This window comes from Orycteropus afer, unplaced genomic scaffold, assembly GCF_000298275.1.
Source record: "Orycteropus afer afer isolate SDZICR_OR568_19922 unplaced genomic scaffold, OryAfe1.0 scaffold00747, whole genome shotgun sequence".
Classification (NCBI taxonomy): Eukaryota; Metazoa; Chordata; class Mammalia; order Tubulidentata; family Orycteropodidae; genus Orycteropus; species Orycteropus afer.
Window position 1 is genome coordinate 62,873 of NW_006922334.1, and position 6,496 is coordinate 69,368.

The window sequence follows — 6,496 nt, forward strand, 5'->3', positions numbered from 1 at the left end:
AAGACTATGAGAGCCAAAATATGATCTTGATTATATCCCACCTGAATTTAGAGACCATCTGAACAATAGATTTGCTGCACTGAACATCAATGACAGAAAACCAGATGAATTGTGGGATGACATCAAGGACATCATCCAAGAAAAAAGCAAAAAGTCATTCAAAAGACAGGAAAGGGAGAAAAGACCAAAATGGATGTCAGAAGAGAATCTGAAACTTGCTCTTGCTAAAGCAAATGAAAGAAATGACAAGATAAAAGAGCTGAACAGAAGATTTCTAAGAGCAGCTTAGGAAGGCAATGTAAATTATAATAATGGAATGTGCAAAATTCAAGCCTGGAGTTGCAATTAAAAAATTATCTGGCCAAAATATTGAATGATACAGGAAGGATCAAAAGAAGATGGAAGGAATACACAGAAACTGCACAAGAAAGAATTGGTCAGCATTCAGTCATTTCAGGAGGTGGTGTATGATCAAGAACTAATGGCATTGAAGGAAGAAGTCAAAGCTGTAGTGAAGGAATTGGCAAAAAAAAAAAAGGCTCCAACAATTGATGGAATACCCACTGAGATGTTTCAACAAATGGATGCTGCACTGGATGCACTCACTCGTCTATGCCAAGAAAGATAGATGACAGCTATCTGTCCAACTGACTGGAAGAGATCCATATTTGTATCCATTCCAAAGAAAGGTGATCCACCAGAATGTGGAAATTATTGAACAATTTCATTAACATTGCATACAAGTAAAACCTTGCTGAAGATAATTCAAAAATGGTTGCAGCAGTATATTGACAGGGAACTTCCAGAAATGCAAGCTGGATTCATAAGAGAACAGGTAATGAGATATGTCATTGCTGATGTCAGATGGATCTTGGCTGAAAGCAAAGAATACCAGAAAGATGTTTAACCGAAATGAACTCACTGCCATTGAGAAGGATCTGACTCATGGGGACCCCTGCTTGGGTTTCCGAGGTGGTATCACTGCAGAAGATTGCCCAACCATCCTTCTGAGGAATGGCTGGTGATTTGAACTGCCAGCCTTCTGGTTAGCAGTCAAATGCCTTAGGCACTATGTAACCAGAGCTCCTAGAAAGATGTTTACTTGTGTTTTATTGACTATACAAAAGCATTAGACTGTGAGGCTCATAACAATTTATGAATAATATTGAGAAGAATGGGAATTCCAGAATACTTAATTGTGCTCATCAGGAACCTGTACACAGATCAGGAGGCTTTCATATGAACAGAAAAAGGGAATACTGCATGATTTAAAATCAGCAAGGGAGTATGTCAGCATTGTATCCTTTCACCATACTTATTTAACTGTATGCTGAGCAAATAATCCAAGAAACGTGACTATATGAAATGTGGCATCAGGATTGGAGGAAAACTCACTAGCATCTGTGATATGCAGATGACACAACCTTACTCACTGGAAGTGAAGATGGCTTGAAGCACTTACTGATGGAAATTAAAGACTACAGTCTGCAGTACTGATTACACCTCAACATAAAGAAAATGAACATCCTCACACTGGACCAATAAGTAGCATCACAATAAATGGAGAAAAGATTGAAGTTGTCAATGATTCCATATTACTTGGTTCTACAATCAATACCAATGGAAACAGCAGCCAAGAAATCAGAGGAAGAATTGCAACTGGCAAATCTGCTGCAAAAGACCTCCTTAAAGTGCTGAAGAGCAAAGATGCCACCTTGAAAACTAAGGTGTGCCTAACCTAAGCCATGGCATTTTCAATCGCCTCCTATGCATGTGAAAGCTGAACAAAGATCAAAGAAGACTTGATGCCTTTCAATTGTGGTGTTGGTGAAGAATTCTGAAAGGACCATGGACTGTCAAAACCAGAAAAACCAAACTCAGTGCTGTGGAGTCGATCCCGTCTCACAGCGACCCCTCATTGAGTTTCCGAGGCAGTATCTCCATGCAAGTAGATTGCCCAGTCTTCCTTCCGAACAGTGGCTGGTGCATTTGAACTGACAATCTTCTGATTAGCAGTCAAATGCCCTGGGAACTATGCCACCAGAGCTCCCAGAAGAGCAAACAAACCTGTGCTGGAAGAAGTACAGCTGGAATGCTCCTTAGAAGCAAGAATGGCCAGACTTTGTCCCACCTACTTTGGTCATGTCAGAAGGGACGAGTCCCTGGAGAAGGATATCATGCTTGGTAAAGTGGAGGATCAGAGAAAAAGTCGACGGCCTTCAAGGAGATGGATTGACACAGTTGATGCAACGACGTGCTCAAGCTCAGCAGCGATTGTGAGGATGGCGCAGGACTGGGCAGTGTTTCCTTCTGTTGGACACAAGGTCGCTATGAGTTGGAATAGACATTATGGCGCCTAACAACAACAACGATCTTTATGGAAGCGCACTGCCACATCTTCCTCCTGAGGAGTGGCTGGTGCGTACAATCCACTAACCTTTTGTTTAGCACCTTAGTGCTTAATCCCTGTTCCAACAGGGTTACTATTTAATGAGACACCTCTTAATCCTCTGCTCCTTGGCAGCAAAGTATATTCATCCTCAATGGCAAATAGGCAGAAGTAGATTTTTCTTTGCATGCTATCTCTTCTTAAAATAGCATCAATCTTTTTTTTTTTTTTTATTAGGCCTGCTCTTTTATGGAGAACTCTAGGCATAACAGTCATGCTTGGGTAAGTTTGTCACAGTAACAATCCAACTCCAAAATCTCAATGGCTGAAGAGAGATATTTATTTCTTGCTCACATCAAATTCTGAAGCAGGTGAAGTGACTCTACACCACTGATGAATTTACAGATACAGATGCAATATCATTTCTTCAATCCCACCATTGCAGCATGTGTCTCTTCCAACTGCACAGAAGGGAGGGAGGAGGCATGAGGGCCTCCCACTTGCTCCTAATAGCCTTGAAGCAGACGTCATAGTCATGTCAGCCCATTTCAACTTTATAGGAAGCTGAGAGAGAAAACAAGAAAACATGTAATATTCCATGAGCAATCAAATCTCTGCTGTGCATGTTTTATCCATTTCTGCTAGTTGTTAAGAATATTATTAGAACTTACATTATTGACCACCATTATTTATTTATTTTTTAAAGTGTACTTATAAAAAGGCTTCTTTTTGAGGGAAAAAAAAAACACTTTGCAAGGGTATATTTTGTGTGGAAGCATGCTATTTTTGTTTTCTAGTGCTGCTATAACAGAAATAACCACAAGTGGGGAGCTTTAAAAAACAGAAATTTATTTTCTCACACTTCTGGAAGCAAAAAGTCCAAATCCAGGTCATTGCTGTGTTGATTTCTTCTGGATTGTTCCTTGTTTCCTTGAGAATCCTCACGTGATATCTGTCTTCTCTAGGATGTGCTTACTTCTCTGCCCCATCTGCTCTTTTTCTTTTTTGAAATATTTTTTAAACTTTTTCTTGTGCTTTGGGTGGAATTTCACAAAGCAGATTCATTTTACATTCAACAGTTCACATGCATTTTGTTTTGTGACACTGGTTACATTCCCCGCAGTGTAATAGCTTTCTTTCCACTTCCTCTCTGTGGTTACCCTTTCTTTGCCTATGCATTCTTGTTTCTCTGCCTTCCTCCCTGTGTCTTTGCCTATGCATTCTTGTTTCTCTGCCTTCCTCCCTGTGCAAATGCTCCCCTTCTGATCTCCCCTGGTTATCTGTTTGAAAGAGTGCATCTCCCTGATGTAGGTGTTCAGCTTGTATGCCTATCTCTTGTTTGGCTGAGATTTAAGCCACAGGAGTAAGTTCAATTCTAGGCCCGAAGGGTGACTCGGGTCCATACTGTCCGGAGTTTCACCAGTCTCTATCAGACCAGTAAGCCTGGTCTGTTTTATGATTTTGAGTTTTGTTTCACATTTCCTCCCACTCTATCTAGTATCTCCAATTTTGATTCCTTTCTGAGTGGTTGCCATAGGTAGTTGGGCACCCTCTAGTTCTCCTGATGTCAGGGCTGAGGTTCTCATGGTCCATGACTTCTTTGGACTAACTGTTTCGATGTGTCTTTGATTTTCTTCAGTCTGCTTTGCACGAGGAGAGACCAATAGTTAGATGACTGCTCACAATCTTTTAAGACCCTAGTCACTACTCCCAGAAGTAATATGGATAACAACATTTTTGTACACTATATTGTGCTAATTAAACTTGATGTTCCCCATGACCATGGTTCCTAGCTTGCAGGCCCAGCAACCCACTCCCTCAAAGTGCTTAGTTGTACCTAAGGAGTTATCCTAACATTGTCCCCTGTTAGATTTACATGGCATATGGATATTTTTATAGCACATACAAGTACATATGTACAAATATTGTCTGTCAAACCTGTGGATGTCTTTGGTATATTCCCATTTGCTTATGCATACCTGACATTCTGCCTATGATTAATGTTTGCTGTTCCTGATAGTGCAATATTACGTATGCAATAGTATTTGCCTTTATGGTCTGTAACTCTTGTGCAGCTCTCTATGTCATCCTTTTCCTTAGTAATATTGTGCTAGTCCATGCTTTTCTTATGTTGCTCTTTTTATAACTGAGATGAGGTCAGGTTGAAGAAACATCATACACTGATAGGATTATTAACATAACAAAGAAACATTAACATAACAAAAAATCCTATTCCCAAAAGGTACTACATCCAAGAAGTCTAGGGGTTAGCATTCCAACACATCTTTTTTGGAGGACACAATTCAATCCATAACAGATGTGCTGAAGGTGGGATACTGGATTTCCAGGATGTTGGGCAGATTTTTCCTCCTTCCACTTATAAGTTTTGCCCTTGGGACACTCTCCCTCTGAATCCAGCCACCATGCCGTGAGAAGCAAAAAACACATGAAGTGGCAACATGGAGGGGAACAGAGGCCGAGCTCCCAGACAACAGCCAACACCAACTGCCAGGCAAGTTCAGTGAGACAGTTTGGGTATTCTAGATGACTACAGAAAAAGCTCACCAGAAAAAGCTCCTCAGAAGGAAGGCTGGGCAATCTCCTTTCACAGAGATAGCGCCTCAGAACCCAAGGATGGGTTGCTATGACTCAGATCAGACTCAACAGCGGTGCATACAGAAATAGCAGAATAATCACCAAGCTAAACCTAGTCAACCCACTGAATCATGAAAAACTAAAATGATTGTTGCTTTAAACCACATTGCTTTTCGTATGGTTTGTTATGCAGCAAATGAAAACTGAAACACAGGGTCAGAAAGTATTACAAGTAGAGTGGATCCACAGAGGCAGGAAAAGGGCCAAGGAGGCTGAGAAATGCCTTCACAGAGTGACATTTGAGCAGCTGAATAGAAATTCCCCCAAGCAGAACTTGAAGAGAAGGGCTTGCTAGTTGGTAATGACCCCACATTAGGAAAAGCACCAAACCACAACTAAATCTGCTGCCATCAAGTCAACTGTGACCCAGCAACCTTATAGTCAGAATAGGACTGCCTTGTAGCATTTCCAAGGCTGTAAATCTCTATGGAATCAGACTGCCATATCTTTTTTCCCATGGAGCAGCTGGCAGATTCGAACTGCCTACGTTTGGTTAGCAGTCAAGCACTTTAACCACTGTGTCACCCCCGATCCTTGAGGGAAAGCACAGAGATGTGAAATTATATGGTGTGTACAGAGAACTATGAACAGTTTGTAATGGATGACTTGTGAATGTAAGGATGGAGGAGGTACAAGAATCTTGAGAGAAAACTGAAAATCCAAGAGCCTCATCCTGGGATTCATAATTTACCCAATGGGGTCCTTGGAATTTTTTAAAGCATCTAGACACCTACTGCCATTGAGTCAATTCTGACTCATGGCAATACCATGTATTACCGAGTAGAATTGCTCCATAGAGTTCTTAGTTGTAATCTTAACACAGGAGTCCTAGTAACACAGTGGTTAAAATGCTTGACTGCTAAATAGGAGGTCAGTGATTCAAATCCATCAAATCTTCTAACATAATAGCCAATATTTCCAAAATACAGTAAAAATTCCACTTATCATTCCAAGAACCAGAGACATCACAACACTATTGAGAAATAGCAATCCACTGATGTCTACCCTTCAACACATTAGATGTTGGAATTGTCCGACAAAGGTTTTAATGTCACCATCACAAAAAGAATTCAACAATTTCAAATGCTCTTGAAACAAATGAAAAAAAGGAAATAATTAAAACTACTTGAAAAAATAAGTGGAAATTATAGAACATAAAAATACCATAAATGAGAAATTCACTGATGTCTCAATAGTACAGTGAAATAACAGAAGACTGAATCGTTGAACTTGAAAACAGAGGATTAAAGTATACCCAAAATGAACAACAGAGAGCAAAGAGCCTGGAAGGACAAAATGAGCAAAGTGTCAGAGATCTGAGGGACTGCAAGAAAATATTCTGAATTTATATAATCAGAGTCCCCAAAAAAAAAGGGGAAAAAGAGGGAAGCTGACAGAGTACTGACAAATTGTTGTTTGTTGCCATTGAATTGATGGCAACCCTGGAAACTT